This window comes from Stegostoma tigrinum, chromosome 1 (assembly GCF_030684315.1).
Source record: "Stegostoma tigrinum isolate sSteTig4 chromosome 1, sSteTig4.hap1, whole genome shotgun sequence".
NCBI classification, from domain to species: Eukaryota; Metazoa; Chordata; class Chondrichthyes; order Orectolobiformes; family Stegostomatidae; genus Stegostoma; species Stegostoma tigrinum.
Window position 1 is genome coordinate 103,466,672 of NC_081354.1, and position 18,999 is coordinate 103,485,670.

Genomic DNA, 18,999 nt, shown 5'->3' on the forward strand with positions numbered 1-18,999 from the left:
CTAAGGATCCTGGGATTGTACTCATTAGAGTTTAGAAGGTTGAGGGGAGATCTAATAGAAACTTACAAGATAATGCATGGCTTAGAAAGGGGTGGACGCTGGGAAGTTGTTTCTGTTAGGCGGGGACACTAGGACCCGTGGGCACAGCCTTAAAATTAGAGGGGGTAAATTTAAAACTGAAGTGAGGAGACATTTCTTCAGCCAGAGAGTGGCGGGCTTATGGAATTCATTGGCATGGAGTGCAGTGGAGGCCGGGACGTTGGGTGCCTTCAAGGCAGGGATCGACAAATTCTTGATCAAGGGCTACGGGGAGAGTGCAGGGAAGTGGTGTTGAAATGCCCATCAGCCCATGATTTAAATGGCAGAGTGGACTTGATGGGCCGAATGGCCTTTCTTCCACTCCTATGTCTTATGGTCTTATGGACCACAAACCAACAACCACCCTACAACAGCTACTGATGAACATAAAGGATCCCATATCCACAATCAATAAAACTAACATAATACACAAAATAACATGCAAGGTCTGTAAGAAACATAAACATGAAAAGGTGGAAAATAGGAGTGAAAGGGTGACAAGTAGCCAAGATAAGGAATGAATGTTGGGAATGTCCCAAGGTCTCCTCCTCAAATCAGAAAGGAAAGTATTGAGAATGGAGGTAAGAATCAAAGGATGAAATATTTCCGTTATTACGAAGTGGAATGTACACATTCAGAGTGTTGGCAACTGAGAAGAAACATGAGACTTATTGGAGTTTATAGGAATTAATCCAAAGTGTAAACTCAAAAGAATAATACCATGGCCAGATCACAGCTTTAACTATAACTCATAGTCCAGAGCAGAACATTGCTGTGAGCCCAGCAGTACCCAGGGTAGGTAAGAGATATAATAGGTTTATGATGGAAGGGAAAGTACTCCCCTTTTGGTGCTACTCAAACTCTTTTGCTGGAGAAGCATTTAGATTTCCTTCTGGAGAGCGCAATGAAAGCCAAATTACTCGTACTTAAGACAAGTGGAAAGTAACATTCCTTCTAAGTTGTGCTTCAATACATGTGTGCAGCTCCTCCAAGGCTCCCTGGACAGCAATTGTCACCAGCAGACCAGTCATAACGTTGACTTCCGGCTTCTGATTTCACTGCTACACATGGGCCTTGCAGGGCAGAATTATGAGGGAATGCTAGTGAATGTATATCCCAGTCCAGTGTTCAATTCGAGTGACTTACAGTCTAAGACTAGTGGTAGACTTGGTAGTTACAGGTGGATGGAGTTTACTCCTGAGCAATGATTTAGCAGGAGTGACAGCTCTACAGTAGGAAATACTTCGACACACAAAGTGTGATTTGGAACCCTCTTTCACAAATGGCAGTGGATGCAGGATCAGTTGTCAATTTTAAATATGCAATAGATCATTCTTTGTTAAGCACAAGTGTTAAGTGATATGGGCAGGTATATGGAATTAGGCCACAGATCAGCCATGATCTCATTGAATGGTGGAACAAGCTTGAAGAGTTGGAAGTCCGATTGCTGTTCCTTTGTTGTAGTTTTACCTAAAATAACAGAAAATCCAGTTGTGGCTGAAGAGACAGAACAGTAACATGAGCAAGTTCCAAGTGTTTGTTCTTCATATGCAGTGACCTGCATAAAGTTCACTAAATAAAGTTCACCACCAAAGTTCAAGCAGCTGTTAGGGTAGCTGGAATTCCATTTAAAAACAAGAATAAATCAAATGAAGTGGCATGCCTTCATTAATTGAGGCTCAGGAAGCAGATCCAGAGTTGAATAAGTCAGCACAGAGAGTTCGCACTGAAGCTACAACTGGGAGTTCCAGAATGCTATTATACCAGATGCAGAGTTTTGATGGAGAAGTGGAGACATCCTCACAGACCTGTGGATGGGGAGCGAACTGTTGTTCATCTAATATTGGTTGATTGATTGATTAATTGATTGTTACGTGTTCCTAAGCACAGTGAAAAGCTTGGTTTACAAGCAGAACAGGTAGATCATAGCAAGCAAGCACAAACAGAACGTAGAGTGAAAGAAGTGATAATGGGAACTGCAGATGCTGGAGAATCCAAGATAACAAAGTGTGATGCTGGATGAACACAGCAGGCCAAGCAGCATCTCAGGAGCACAAAAGCTGATGTTTCGGGCCTAGACCCTTCATCAAAGAGGGGTCTCTAGACCCGAAATGTCAGCTTTTGTGCTCCTGAGATACTGCTTGGCCTGCTGTGTTCATCCAGCTCCACACTTTGTTATCATAGAGTGAAAGAAATCTAGACAGGCACCCAAGTTACATTGCACAGGGTGTGCGTGAGGCAAGATCAACTTTGGTAAGATCAGCATTATTTGAAGTTAGAGAGTCCATTAATCAACCTAATAATGGCAGAAAAGAAGCTGTTCCTGAAACTGCTGGTGTGTGTTTTCAGGCTTCTATATCTTCTGCCTGATGGAGGAGGTTGTAAGAGATCATTACCAGGATGGGTCTTTGATGATCTTGGCAGCCTTTCTGCCAAAATGGACTGTGTTAATGGAATCTATGGATGGGATGATGGCTTCCATGATGGTCTGAGCTTTGCACACAATCTTCTGTAGTTTCTTACTTTCCTAGGCAGATCAGTTGCCATCTAGTGCTACCATCTAGATTTTATATGGAGATATTGCAAGTAGCACTTGAAATCCCTGTTTTCGGATATGTAGGAATACAGAAAATACAAGCATTGATGTACAGGTATTTTCCATGGACATGACTTTGTAAAGACTTAGTACAGTACTCTAATACCTGTCATACATATCAAGTAGTGGGAAAACCTCAACATGTCATTTAACCAGCAGCTTTGATACCTATAAAGAACCATTCAGTTAGGTATTATTAGACTGCGTGGGATCTTTACTGAAATTGAAACCAGGACATCAGGATATTGTTACATTTATGGATATGGCAATGCAATTCCCAGAAGGTATTCCTTTATACAGCATCATAGTGGAAAGTTAACTCAATATTTTTAGTCATTACGGGCCACTAATCGACATATATGATCCGATCAGCATTCTAACCCTATGTCTAAAGAATTCCAGGACTAAATCAGTACTTTGGGTATTAAACTGTTGAAGTCAACAGCGTAACATCCATAAAAACAGGGAGCTTTAGAGAGATGCAATTAAACTCTCAAAACCATGACGAAGGCATATTGTCATGAATACCTACAGGATTGGGACAAAGGTTAGATTTCTAACTGTTTACAATCAGAGATTCCCCAAATGAATTGATGGGTTTAGTCCAGTTGAATTCGTTTATAGCCAGGAGATCAGATTAAATTTAATTAGTGAAAGTTGGTGAAACAAAAATGATGAATCCTCAATGTTGGATTACCTGTCCATATTTCTAGAAAGAGTGATAGGAGATATAATGTTACTCAAGAGCATTTGAAAGTTAAACAGGCAAAAATGAAAGAATGACAGAAAAATGTTCAGCAACTAGAGTGTTTCAAATGGGAGATGAAATATTGTTAATGTTGCTTTTGGAAGGTGAATCTCTGGCAGCAAATTCAGTGGTCCATACAAGGTACATCCCCTTGATCATTGGTAAAATAATTAGTTATGTCATATAAACATGCTAGAAAGGTGTAATCTCAGGGAAGATGAAAGCAGGAGCAAACGTTTCAGGTGGTAAGAATTGAGGAGGATGACAGAGACAATAAGTATGAGGTAGAAGGGGAGGTAAACAGCTCTCAAAGCAATCCTTCTACTAATTGATTCGCTGTCATGGAAATATTAGGACAGCTAAACATTTTATCCTCATAGTTAGATGAAGGACAATGGGAGGCTCTTATCAGGCTACTTGGGAAATGTAGGGTAAGCTGTAGAGATACACCTGGGTGTAAGTGTTAGGTAGGCAAGATGTGGATGTAGGAGAATCAGGGCTAATGAAACAACTCTTTATCAGTTTAGCCCAGACAAATGAATTTAAGTGGAAACAGAATTTTAACGCATGTTGGAAAGTCACTTGACTGAGCCTAGCTGGAGTTCACTAATAGTGTTGGTTACTAAAACTAAATGAGAAATATTTGTGATTTTTAGGAATAAATTAGTTTCATTGGCATTCATTGAAAAGTTTAAAATGTAAAGTGCAAGGCTACACAGATAGAATATTTTGCTTCAACCATTTAACATAAAGATTATTCACTTTGCTGGAAATTATAGTGTCATTGCAGTTGTATTGTCTAGTGTCTAAACTGATGAAATAAGTAAAGGGTTTAAGAAATGGTAAGACTATACAAGATTTTCTACCTGGAGAAATAGGACTGAATGTAACTCTCAGATTTTGTGATGTGTATACCAAATAACTTGTCATAAAGCACATTTTTTTAAAATGGTGTTTCATATTTTAAGGGCAGAGACATGTAAATATCATTGTTTTTTTAATCTTTCTATAAGCATTTGTTTTTGATTGTGGATTGAAACTGGAAAAGAACTATCTAAAATCAAAGTCATGAAAAGTAACAAAACCAGAAAATACTGGAGCAGCATAACAGGTCTGGCAGCATCTGTGAAGAGAGGAACAGAGATAACATTTTGGGTCCAGTGACCCTTCGTCAGAACAGTTCTGAAGGAGGTTGTCTGGACATAAATGTTGGCTTTGCTCTCTCTTTGTTTTTGTGACCTGTTTGTTTCAGATTACCAGCAGTTCTTTTAATTTTTGTTTTGTCTGAAAAGTAAGCCCTTTTTTCAGCTTTTAATATCCAATGGGAATTCTTCTAACAAAATATTTTATTTATTTTTACTTCTTCTAGGAAGTAACATCAGAGAGTAATGATATTCTAAGAATTAACGACTGCTTTCTGTAGTTTTCATGAAGTTCAATGGAATTATAGTTTCATGACTTTTTTTTTCTTTCTATTTTCCAACTTTCACCTTTGGGCAACTGACCACTGCAATTATGTTATATTCCAGTAAGCCAATTTGTAAAAGATAAAGCTGGAGTCAAACTTGGCATATTTTCACAACTGTTTATTCACAGAGTTTCAAATTACCAGCATACACCTCATTCTAGCAATCACCACTTATCTCTATGCCGATAAAGCGAGACAAGTGGCCATCCAGCACATGCAATTAAATACAATTAATGTACATTTCATATTAGAGTAGTGGGGAAGCTAACATTTTGTGATTCAATTTGTTTAGTTACAATCACACAATTAAAGTACATTCACTGATCAATCTAATAAATTATTCTGCTTAAATATCACCAAGACAGATCTTGGGACTGTATCCTCATGTGACTCTGCTTAGATTCACTTGATAAAGAAATGCACGATGGAATTGTGAGCAGAATGATGGCAACATGCTAATATTTCCAAGTTCCAGCTGTAAGACCTAGGGGCCCAGGTCAAGGTCATTCTCATTTTGTGACTGTGAGGACATGCAGCCTTTGAGGACAAAGAAGGTAGAGTTGATGTATTTCCAAACTATTAACCCTTAGCGAGAAATCATACTCCTGGCTGTCTTCCTATACTGGTGAATTTTAAATGTTTAGAAGTGCATTTCGATATTCTTCCTTTTGACATTCATCACTAACACTAAATGATGAGGAATATTTCACCATTTCACACTTTTCTCCTTGTACACTGATTAGAGCTTTCTGAAGTACTGTGTTAGTTTTAATATTACTCTGAAGTCAAAAGTAACTTTTTCTACTACAGCTTTTGCCTATAATGCATAAAGGATAATGTGAACAGTTTCCAAGCATTTAAACACAGCAGAAATTAAAAAGACAAACTTCAGATAGCAAGATAATAAAATGTGAGGCTGGATGAACACAGCAGGCCCAGCAGCATCTCAGGAGCACAAAAGCTGACATTTCAGGCCTAGACCCTTCATCAGAGAGGGGGATGGGGTGAGGGTTCTGGAATAAATAGGGAGAGAGGGGGAGGCGGACCGAAGATGGAGAGAAAAGAAGATAGATGGAGAGGAGAGTATAGGTGGGGAGGTAGGGAGGGGATAGGTCAGTCCAGGGATGATGGACAGGTCAAGGAGGTGGGATGAGGTTAGTAGGTAGGAGATGGAGGTGCAGCTTGGGGTGGGAGGAAGGGATGGGTGAGAGGAAGAACAGGTTAGGGAGGCAGAGACAGGTTGGACTGGTTTTGGGATGCGCTGGGTGGAGGGGAAGAGCTGGGCTGGTTGTGTGGTGCAGTGGGGGGAGGGGACGAACTGGACTGGTTTTGGGATGCGGTGGGGGAAGGGGAGATTTTGAAGCTGGTGAAGTCCACATTGATACCATTGGGCCGCAGGGTTCCCAAGCGGAATATGAGTTGCTGTTCCTGCAACCTTCGGGTGGCATCATTGTGGCACTGCAGGAGGCCCATGATGGACATGTCATCTAAAGAATGGGAGCGGGAGTGGAAATGGTTAGCAACTGGGAGGTGCAGTCGTTTATTGCTAACCGAGCGGAGGTGTTCTGCAAAGCAGTCCCCAAGCCTCCGCTTGGTTTCCCCAATGTAGAGGAAGCCACACCGGGTACAGTGGATGCAGTATACCACATTGGCAGATGTGTAGGTAAACCTCTGCTTAATATGGAAAGTCATCTAGGGGCCTGGGATAGCAAATGGCTCTTAAAAAAAACTGAGCTGAGTGAATGTCTAATTTAAAGGGAATTTCACCAACTATGTACACAAGCATTGAGACATAAGCTCAATGAAGTCAGGCACAGAGTCCTCCCTTTTTTCTTTATCAAAGAGAAAATGAATATTTGAAATTATTCTCTTTTAGTGAAATTTGTAAAATGATGTTAATAACACTTAATGAAGAGGATGAGCCCATGAAAAACTGAAACTTAAAGATCCAGTCAGGAGCTAGAGAATGTGGTAGCAGTCAATGTCCATCATCTTTGAGGGTCAAGATTCACTCCATTCAATTAGTAATTAGTCTATCCTAACTTAGGCCAATCAGAATGTATCAGAATACAATTGATCATGCAGTGGGTTGGGGCTTAGAAAAAGTTAATAAGTAGTAGCTTTCAATGACAAAGCCTCATGAGAAATATAAAGTTATCCTATCATCCAATCGGGAGTGGAAGGCCGTTGAGGCTTTGGAGAGAGACCATTGACTGAATATTGACCTGTTCCCTCACTGGTAAGCAAGGGCTATTGGATGCCTACAAATTTTCTGCCCTGTTTCAATAGGTACTAGGTTTAACACAAGTAAAGATTCCTGAATTACTGTAACAGACTGTCTCCTGTTTCCTTGTTAGTTAAAAACTCAAATGTATAAATAAATACTGAATCTTGAATATAAACGATAAGACCTAGATGTTATGGACCAAATCAAAACCCTTCAAAAAATATTTAGAGGATAGCTTAGATCCTAAGTTTTTTTCTTATTTAAAAGCTATTGTAAGGCTTGTGTTTATGATGCAATTTGATTGGTCACGACTTTAAACAAAACACATTTTATTTTTGCACCACAGCTAAAACACAGACAAAATTAAAATTAAGAGAAAAGAATTGGCTTAACTGTAACTCTGCTGAAATGCTGAACAAAGTTATATATATATTACATACTGCTAATTAATTGTTCTAATATAGTAGCATCCATAAACACACCCTAGGCAAAGGCAAATTCTGTAAAATAGATTGTTTCACTTGAAAATTTAGTAGCAAGAAGAGAACCCCAGCTTTTAGGTGTAACAGAAATGTTTAACAGCTTCCACATTAGGCTTCAAGACTCCAGCAGAAATCTAAACTAACAATCCTGGTTCTGTGGGAGCATTTCCCCACCCATTCAGGCTGCTTCTATTGTTCCAACATGAAAAAATCCCAAGGCCTCACAGACTGTTTACTTTATTGGCTTTGAGCAGACCGCTCATCACCTTTCTTCATAAAAATACCCAGGACAAAATCCACCACTTACAGCCATAGTGTCATCACACCACAACTAACAGAGATATACATTATTAGGTCAGAAGCCAATAACATGGCTGAAAGGATTTTGGATTTTGCACATATATAATACAGTGGCTCCTGATTTTTTTTACATCACCTACCAAATCCTTCATCCACAAAACTGGTCATATCTTAGTGGCTAAATATAGGTATGAACAAATTGTGCGTGTTCCGATGATCGACACATTGTGACTAGGTGTTTAGCAATCGCAGCACTAGGGGTCATTCTTTGGCATTTTTAGTACAGCTTTTGAGCAGTTTTAAATGTAATTCCTACTGATGCCTACTCTATATTGTCTGCTTTTCAGTGTGTTTTTATGACATAGTTACAAATAACTTTGAAATAGAATGGCTTATGGAATTGTCAATTCCTGAAGATGCTGTGTCTTATTTGCATGACTGAGGGTTAAATTAGTTGAGACTCAAATTTTCACACCCAAAGAAGAAGTAAAGAATATTCTTTGCTTCATTTCTACCAATTAATGCCTGTTTTAAATTGGATGCATTTCCTTGAGACTATGAGGACATGGCGTCAGGAAATGAGTGTTGTCAGGCAGTTTCTGTCTAACATCTGGGTTGTGCTAATGGACGATATAATGAGTTCACTTTCTAATGAGGATTCCACTGATGGTATATACGAGGTTAACTCACCACTGATAACATGACATGCATGAAATCTGACATCTGAGATCCGGAATCAGCTGTGTGGTCAAGTTCCTCAGATTTTAGGTTGAAACAGATGTTGTGCTGTGTGAAGGGAGCTTTAGACCTGTATTTAGTGCCTATTATATCTGAACCGCTGGTGCTTCACAATGACAGTGGGCATGAAGGGAAAACAATGCTTATCATTTAGGCATGCAGAAGATAACATCCTACCTTTGTTCTGAAGAGGATGCACTTCCCTTTCTACAAATTAATAAGTTTTGAACTGTTCTGATCAGGGAGGCAGAGACAGGTTGGACTGGTTTTGGGATGCAGTGGGTGGAGGGGAAGAGCTGGGCTGGTTGTGTGGTGCAGTGGGGGGAGGGGACGAACTGGACTGGTTTTGGGATGTGGTGGGGGAAGGTTCTGATCAGGGAATTACCCTTTCCCTGATAATTATTTTTAAACAGCCTTTCAAACTATAAAGTGTCAGTTAAGTCTCAACAGAGATTAGAAGACATGATTTTCAGCAAAAATAAAGGAAAGTGAAATTTTGAACATGTTAATTGTTTAGCTTTTTCTATAATTCCTGCAAATGGCGAACAAAACTGACATGGACTCCAGTTTCAAAGGCACTTGAGTCAGTTCTTTTAGTTTGCAAGTGCAGATTTGTGAATTTTGTACTGCTGAAGTTTTTCAACAAATACTTTTGCTCCAGCGTTGGAAGAAGTTGACAAATACATCACCAATGGAAGCTGATTATGACAATTACACTGCTATCTTTAAAGTAGGAGAAATGTGCTAAGGTGCTGACCTCACTCAATCTGTAGAAGTGATAGTTGCATGAGGTGTAAACCCTTCAAAACTTCTACAGCAATTTAAGACAGCTTGTTGCCTGTTTATTTAGTAATGTTTTAAATGTTAAGGTTGTTCAGAAATGTTGCCATTGTTAAAGTCTTTATGATTAATTTAGGCTGGTGTCCTTGAGGAGAATGGCCTGGGCTTTATAAAAGAAATAATGAGTCTGTCAACTGTCATTATTAACAACAAACGAGGCAGTAGCTTGCAGCGTCTGCACATGTGCAGTTCAATATGGGGAACCAGAAGTTGTTGTCTGAGTTTTCCTGCTCCTCCAGAAATTTTGCAACATTGGTATCTCACTGAAAAACATGAAAATCCTCATTGAATAAGACAAAAAAGTGAAGACTTATCTAGTCTAATATAATTTGTAACACTCTGATAGGTTTAAAGTATTTTGAAGAATACCATTGGTGCTTTTGAGGTAAAGTCATGGTCAAGCTGGAATCTTTAGCTGAAGCTTTGGGTTAGGCCATGATATATGTAAAGCAGGATCTTGGCTGGGCTTTAAAACCAGCACTAGGAATGGCCACATATAGGCTTGTTCGATAGCTGCTTGTGGCTTAAAATGTCTGTCGACACTTGTTACAGAAGCTGAACCATAGCATGGTGACTCATGCTTCAAGGCCCTCTTCTGACATTGACCAACCGTGTGAGAGTAAACAATAGCATCAGGTGTGGTTTGAATAGCATCTGGAAACAGACCCTTCGGCCCATCAAGTCCACACCGAACCTCAGAGCCCCACCCAGACCCAGACTTGGGGATTTGAAGTACTACTTAGAGGGCTATTTTAAAAAAAACAGAAGTCTGCAGTTCCTGGAAATAAATAAAAGAGACAATATTGGAGAAACTCAACAGGTCTGGCAGCATCAGTGGAGAGAGAAGCACAGTTAATGTTTTGCATCTGTTATGACATCTTCCAAAATCAACTGTAGATTCTGCCCTGTAGAATCATTTCACAAGGTTTACTTCTGTGGGGTTCCTGAATCTTCATCTCTTTCACACGCTGACTGCTCAAGTAGCCTTCTTAAAGTTGTGTCTGAAGATTTCTTCCAAGCTCCTTGGAATCTGCACTACTACTTACCAAGTTGTATGATAGATTTTCACTGCATCCACCTTGATTAAAGGTACATAAGAGAGATTTCCAGCCGTCTTCCTCCTTTTATATTAGGATCTAAAGTGGCTGTTTGGTCTATTGTGGTAGACGAAACCACTCCATAGTTTGACAGAAAGTACACTCTTGTCTCAACCAGGCTATAGCTTATTGGAGCTGAACAACCACGTACAAGTTATACTGATACAATAGATGCTAAGGAGGGATGCCTATGTCTATCTTCTGCGTCTTCTATGAGGTCCAGACCATATCATATCATCATATTGGGCAATGCCTAGTAAATCGCTCAACATTAACCCGTTTAGAGAATAACGCTTTGTATAATAGTAACATGGTCATAACAATGAAATGGCAAGAATATTATATATGAATGAATACTGACATATGATTTACTTGGCCACAACAGCTGAGCTCCATTGTTATAATTTATTTTTAATCGTTGGCTGAGAATGCTTTCATCTTCCACAAGCATTATTTGCTTTTCTGATGAGTTTACATTTCTTGGATTTGGAATTTCTGGACGACTTGTGCCATAGTTCCTTTATTTCCTTCAGGGTCTTTGTGGGAATCTTTTCTTTTCTGCAGTCCTGAGATTTATTTCCCTTACCCTTTACAGAGCTATGAAGATCAGATGACCAAAGGCCCAATCTATGGACTGACAGTTTGAGTTGAGGGAACAGGATCAGAACTAAAGTATAAAATATGGATGAAGTCTTGGGAGAAAGTCACGAGTGCTGAAGATGGAAGTCTGGAAATGGAAATTTAGCAAAATATTGGTTCTGGTTTGAGTAATTGCAGAAGTGCAATGGGGAATAGAACATAGAACATAGAACATTACAGCACAGTACAGGCCCTGCGGCCCTCGATGTTGTGCCGACCTATCATACCGATCTCAAGCCCATCAAACCTACACTATTCCATGTACGTCCATATGCTTATCCAATGACGACTTAAATGTACCTAAAGTTGGCGAATCTACTACCGTTGCAGGCAAAGCGTTCCATTCCCTTACTACTCTCTGAGTAAAGAAACTACCTCTGACATCTGTCCTATATCTTTCACCCCTCAATTTAAAGCTATGCCCCCTCGTGCTCGCCGTCCCCATCCTAAGAAAAAGGCTCTCCCTATCCACCCTATCTAACCCTCTGATTATTTTATATGTTTCAATTAAGTCACCTTTCAACCTTCTTCTCTCTAATGAAAACAGCTGTATGCCTTCTTAACAGCCCTGTCAACCTGGGTGGCAACTTTTCAAGGATCTGTGTACATGGACACCGAGATCTCTCTGCTCATCTACACTGCTAAGAATCTTACCATTAGCCATGTACTTTGCCTTCTGGTTACTCCTACCAAAGTGCATCACCTCACACTTGTCTGCATTAAACTCCATTTGCCACCTCTCAGCCCAGCTCTGCAGCTTATCTATGTCTCTCTGCAACCTACAGCATCCTTCGTCACTATACACAACTCCACCGACCTTAGTGTCGTCTGCAAATTTACTAACCCATCCTTCTACGCCCTCATCCAGGTCATTTATAAAAATGACAAACAGCAGTGGACCCAACACTGACCCTTGCTGAATGTATGATTTTGTTTATTTGTTCTGGAATCTGGATGCTGCTGACTAGCCCCAATCCTGACATTGCTCAAGAGAAAGGTGATAAGCTGACCAGTGCCTTTTATAATTTTGGAAGGCCCTCCCTATTTTTATACTTTGTTCCCTTTGAAATAAAACACACCAATTTTCTTCCCTATTACTTTTGAAATTGGATGCTGGCTTTCTGTGGTTTATGCATGAGGACTCCCAAATCTTTTGGTACTTCAGATTTTTGCAGTCTTTCCCTCTTTAAATAACATTCAGTTCCTCTTGTTTTTGCTGTCAAAGTGCATTTCCCCACATTATATTCCATCTGACTAGTTTTTGCCCATTCACTTGACCTGTCTTTTTAGCTCTCCAGGCCTTTTGTCATTTTCATCCTTTGCTTTTTCAACTACTTCTGAGTAAATCTGCGAACCTGGCGATCATACACTCACTTCCTTCATCCAAGTCACTAATACTTATTGAAAATAATTCTGGTGCAGCAATGATCCCTTTAGCACTCTAGTAGTTACAGCTAACTATCCTGAAAATGCCCCCGATCCAAAATCTTTGTTTTCTTTCAGTTATTGAATCCATGCTACGATATGACCTACTACTCCATGGGCTCTTCAAATTCCAATATGAAGTAGCCTTACCTGAGGCATCTAATCAAACTCCTTTTCAAAATCAAAATATACTAAATCTGTTTGTTCCTCTTTATGTATCTTGCTTGTTACCTCTGCAAATAATGCTAATAATTTTGCCAGTTGTGATTTCTTTTTCTCCATGATACTATGGTGACTCTGTTTGATCATATTAGGTAATTCTATAAGCCCTGGTATTATATCCCTTATAACAGACCAGTATAACATTTCCCCAATGCCAGACATTTAGCCATCAAGCTTAACAGCTGAAGATGGTTTGGAAATAGAGGGATTGAGTTCAAGAGCCATGAAGTTATGCTCCAGCTATACAAAACCCTGGTTTGGCCACATCTGGAGTATTGGGTCCACTTCTGGTCGCCTCACTACAGGAAAGATGTGGAAGCGTTGTAAAACGTGCAGAGGAGGTTTACCAGGATGTTGCCTGGAATGGAGGGAAGGTCTTTTGAGGAAAAGTTGAGAGAGCTAGGGCTTTTTTCTATAGAACAACGAAGGATGAGAGGTGACTTGATAGAGGTGTACAAAATGATCAGAGGTATAGATACAGTAGACAGCCAAAGACCTTTTCCAAGGGTGGAGGTAGCTATTATAAGGGGGCATAGTTTTAAAGTGAGTGGATGTAGATATAGGGGTGATGTCAAAGGAAGGTTCTTTGCTCAGAGAGTGGTAGGGGCGTGGAATGCATTGCTGGAGAGGGTAGTGGAGGTGGCCTCATTGGGGCATTTAAGGGGCTATTAGGTAAGCATATGGATGATCGCATAAGGTACTGGTGCAGGTTAGATAGACCTGAGGATTAGAGTAAAAGTCTGGCACAACATCATGGGTCGAAGGGCCTGTAATTTGCTGTACTGTTCTATGTTCTGAAAATATTGTTGAAGCTGAAACAAAAATTCAACAAGCTACTTGTGACAGCAGCTATGTTATATTTGTCCAATCAGCCTGTTTCGCGATGTTATTGCACATGTCTGGAACAGGTGGGACTTGAACCCAGACTCCAGGTCCAGGGGTGGGAACACTACCACTGTGCCACAAGAGAGCCTATGCACTTTTAAACTGGCATTCTTTATTGGGGAAATATGGTTGTAGATATTTCTAAGTCAACCTATTCAGAGACATTATTGCACACTTCAGGATCACGTGGGACCCAAACCCAGGCCACCTGTGCCACAAGAGCACTGGCTCTTTTATATCAAACAGAAACTTGGGCAATGGAGTTATTTCTGCAATCAGTCTCCTGGGCACGGTTCTCAGGGAATTGTATGGTGAGAGATTCAGAAGTGTTTGCAATTCCTGAGGCCTTCTGGTGTTATTGCCACAGGTCCCAGCTGCACTCCAGTTCAGATGCTGAGAGGGGCATCGAGATGCTGGCATCACTTGGCCAGCAAAGGTTGGCAGAGGACTCCCAGATAAGCAAGTGACTGCCAGATCAGGGAGTTCAGATGTGGGAGAAGGCTATTTTGACAAAGGGCCAAGTAACAAGGAGGAGGAGCTTCAGTTGATGCATTTTCCCTATCAGCAGGAGGCCAAAGAAACAAGGTAGGATTGGGCAGGGAGGTGGGAGTGAGGTAGTGTAAGCATTGTATAAATCATCCATGAGTCAGCTAATTGCAAACAGCTTATTGACATTCTTTCATCTGGCTTGCAGAACTGGCTGGCACACAATTTAAAGGAGCAACAACAGAGCCAGTGGGGACAACATCACCTGCATGTTGTCAGTCCTAGAGAGGCAATTCTTTCCTACAAATTGGATCCAACTGAAAACAAATGCTGGCGATCACAGCGGGTCAGACAGCATCCAAGGAGAGGAAACAAGCTAACATTTCAAGTCTAGACGAGTCTTTATCAGAGCTCTGAAAAGTCATCTGGAAGAAGGGTCTAGGCCCGAAACGTCAGCCTTCCTGCTCCTCTGATGCTGCTTGGCCTGCTGTGTTCATCCAGCTCTACACCTTGTTATCTTAGACTCAAAGTTAGTTTGCTTTCTCTCCATGGATGCTGCCTGACCTGCTGGGTTCTCCAGCACTTTTTGTTTTCAGCACAGAACCCATGGCAGTAAGCCATGGTGAGTCCATGGGGATGGCTCAGTGGTTGGCACAGCAGCCTCACAGCGCCAGGGACCCGGGCTCGATTCCAGCCTCAGGTAACTGTCTGTGTAGAGTTTGCACATTCTCCCTGCACCTGTGTGGGTTTCCTCCGGGTGCTTCGGTTTCTTCCCACAGTCCAAAGATGTGCAGGCTAGGTGGATCTGCCATGCTAAATTGCCTGTAATGTTCAGGGGTGTGTGGGTTATAGGGGAATGGGTCTGGATGGGATGGTCCAAGGGGCGGTGTGGACTTGTTGGGCCGAAAGGCCTGTTCCCACACTGTAGGGAATCTAATCTAATCTATTGGTGAGTCAACGGGGTTATCAATGTATAATGCTTCAGTGGGGTCAGTCTAACCTCAGTGATTAGAAAGCTTTTAGAAAGAATAATGAGCAACAGAATACATTTGCACCTCGAAAGACAGGGATTAATCAGGGATAGTCAGCATAGATTTGGTAAAGGAAGGTTATGTTTGACAAATTTTCATTTTTTGAGGAGTTAGCCAGGAGTGTTGATGAGGGGAATGCATTTGATGTGGTTCACATGTACTTTAGTAAGAGTTTTGATAAGTTCCTACATGATAGACTGGTCACAAAAACAAGATTCAAGAATAAGTGACACTTTACATCCAAAATTTGTTGAGGGATGATTCTGTTTCTGGAAATTCCTTTCCTTTTCGGATTCCATGGGGCTTGGTGCTGGGGACCTTGCAGTTTGTGATACACATGAATGACTTGGACTTAAATGAAGAGGCTAAGATCAAGAAGTTTGCAGATGTCACAAGAAGTATTAGATAGCGGGGAGGATAGCAGCAGGGTAGCAACAAGCAAAGCACAGCAGGACGTCCAGGCCCTATACACCTGTATTCTCCACATAGATGGCCTAAAAACCTTCCGCTTCTTCCTGTCCCACAGGCCTGACCAGTCCCCCTCCACTGACACCCTCATCCGCTTAACCAAAGTCGTCCTCACCCTCAACAAACTTCTCTTTCGATTCCTCCCACTTCCTACAGACAAACGGGGTGGCCATGGATACCTGCATGGGCCCAAGCTATGCCTGCCTCTTTGTAGGTTACGTGGAACAATCCCTCTTCTGCACCTACACTGGCCCTAAACCCCACCTCTTCCTCCATTACATTGATGACTGTATTGGCTTCGTGCTCCCACAAGGAGCTCGAACAGTTCATCCACTTCACCAACACCTTCCACCCCAACCTTAAGTTCACCTGGACCATCTCCAATACCTCTCTCTCCTTCCTGGACCTCTCTGTGTCCATCTCTGGCAACCACCGAGAAACCAATATCGATTTCAAGCCCACTGACTCCCATAGCTACCTAGAATACACATCCTCCCACCCAGCTTCCTGCAACAATGCCAACCCCTATTCCCAACTCCTTCGCCACCGCCACATCTGCTCCCAGGATGAGGCATTCCACTCCCGTACATCTCAGGTGTCGTCATTTTTCAAGAAACCGCAACTTCCCCCCCGCTCCCCCCCCAAGTGGTCAAAAACGCCCTTGACCGTGTCTCTTGCATTTCCTGCAACTCATCCCTCACACTCCCTCCCTGCAATAACAATCAAAACAGAATCCCCCGCGTCTTCACGTACCACCCCACCAACCTCCAGATCCAATGCATCATCCTCCAACACTTCTGCCATCTGCAATCCGACCCCACCCCCAATTTTCCCTCCCCACCCTTATCTGCTTTCCGGAGCAACCATTCTCTCCAGAACTCCCTGGTCCACTCCACACTCTGCTCCAGCCCCACTACACCTGGCATTTTTCCCTGCAACAGCAGGAACTGCCACACCTACCCCTACGCCTCCCCCGTCAACCCCAGCCCCAGGCCCCAAGAAGACTTTCCACATCAACCAGATGTTCACCTGCACATCTGCCAATGTGGTATACTGCATCCGCTGTTCCTGTTGTGGCCTCCTCTGCATCGGGGAAACAATGCGGAGGCTTGGGGACTGCTTTCCAGAACACCTACGCTTGGTTCGCAATAAACAACTGCACCTCCTAGTTGCGAACTATTTCAACTCCCCCCCTCCCATTCCTTAGACGACATGTCCATCATGGGCCTCCTGCAGTGCCACAATGATGCCAGCCGAAGGTTGCAGGAACAGCAACTCATATTCCGCTTGGGAACCCTGCGGCCCAACGGTATCAATGTGGACTTCACCAGCTTCAAAATCTCCCCTTCCCCCACCGCATCCCAAAACCAGCCCAGCTCGTCCCCGCCTCCCTAACCTTTTCATTCCTCCCACCCATCCCCTCCTCCCACCCCAAGCTCCACTCCCATCTTCTACCTACTAACCTCATCCCGCCCCCTTGACCTCTACGTCCTCCCCGGACTGACCTATCTTATCTCTACCTCCCCACCTACACTCATCTCTACTGGCTCCATCCCCACCTCTTTGACCTGTCTGCATCCTCACCACCTATCTTCTCCTCTATCCATCTTCTATCCGCCTCCCCCTCTCTCCCTATTTATTTCAGAAGATCCTTCCCCTCCCCCATTTCTGAAGAAAGGTCTAGGCCCGAAACATCAGCTTTCCCGCTCCTCTGATCCTGTTTGGCCTGCTGTGTTCATTCAGCTCTACACCTTGTTATCTCAGATTCTCCAGCATCTGAAGTTCCTGCTATCTCTGAAGCACAGAAGGTGTTTACCAAAATGCTTCTAGGCATGAATAATTTCAATTAGGGGGATTTAAGAAGTTGAGACTGTTCTCCTTGGAGAGAAGACAGCTTAGAGGAGAATTGACATGTAAAAATTATTGGGCTTGATAGAGATATGGAGAAACAGCTTCTGCTCTTTGAAGAATGAAGAACAAAATTGCACAGATATAGAGTGATTTGCAAAATGAAGAATTGTGTTATGAGAAGTAGCTTTTTCATACAGAGAGACTTGAGGATGTGGAATGCACCACCTAGAAGTGTTGTGGAGGCAGGTTCAATTGAGGCATTCAAGTGAGCATTGGATAATTATTTAAATAGAAATAATGTATAAGGGTATGGGGAAAAGGTAGGGCATTGGCAGGAGGTAATGATGCTTATTTGAATCATAGAATCCTACAGTGTGGACACAGGCCATTCAGCCCATCAAGTCTATGCCGACCCTCCAAAGAGCATCCCATGAATACTGACACTCCTACCCTATCCCTGTAAACTTGCATTTCATGTGGCTAATCCACTTAGCCTCCATATCCCCAGATACTATGGGCAATTTATATGTGCAAACTCCACTCGGGCACTACCAGAGGTCGGAATCATACCCATGTCCCTGGCTCTGTGAGGCAGCAATGCTAACCACTGAGCCATTGTGCCGCCCAAAAGTTGTGAATTGACTCGAGCTATATTGGACTCAACTTTACAATCCTCTAACTCATAGTCAGTTGTGTTATTCATTATGCCAATCACCCTGTCCATCGAAGGGTCAGCATGAAGGGTCATATGGCCTTCTTCTGTACCATAACAATTCTGTGACTGTTTGTCTGGTCAGGTCGACACAGCATTGATTAGTGGAATTATAATGGTAAGTTGTGAGGCAATGTGCTTGGAGAGGGTCAACAAGACATGGTTTACACTGTGAGTGGTAGGACTGTGAAAGTACTGAAGATCAGAGGGTCTTATTTGTGCATGTCCACAGAACCCTGAAGGTAGCAGGGTAGGTAGGTGCTTAAGAAGGCATATGGGTTACTTGCTTTTATTAAATTATTTTTACTTGCTTTTGAGAGTAAGAAGATTATGTTGGAACTGTTAAACACATTGGTTAGGCCAGTAAACACAGAAACATAGAAAATAGGTGATAATGGGAACTGCAGATGCTGTAGAATCCAAGATAACAAAGTGTGGAGCTGGATGAACACAGCAGACCAAGCAGCATCTCAGGAGCACAAAAGCTGATGTTTTGGGCCTAGACCCTTCATCAGAGAGGCTGATGAAGGGTCTAGGCCCGAAACGTCAGCTTTTGTGCTCCAGAGATGCTGCTTGGCCTGCTGTGTTCATCCAGCTCCACACTTTGTTATCTAACATAGAAAATAGGAACAGGTGTCGGCCATTTGGCCCTTCAAGCCACCTCTGCCATCCAGTATGATCATGGCTAGTTATCCAACTCCATACC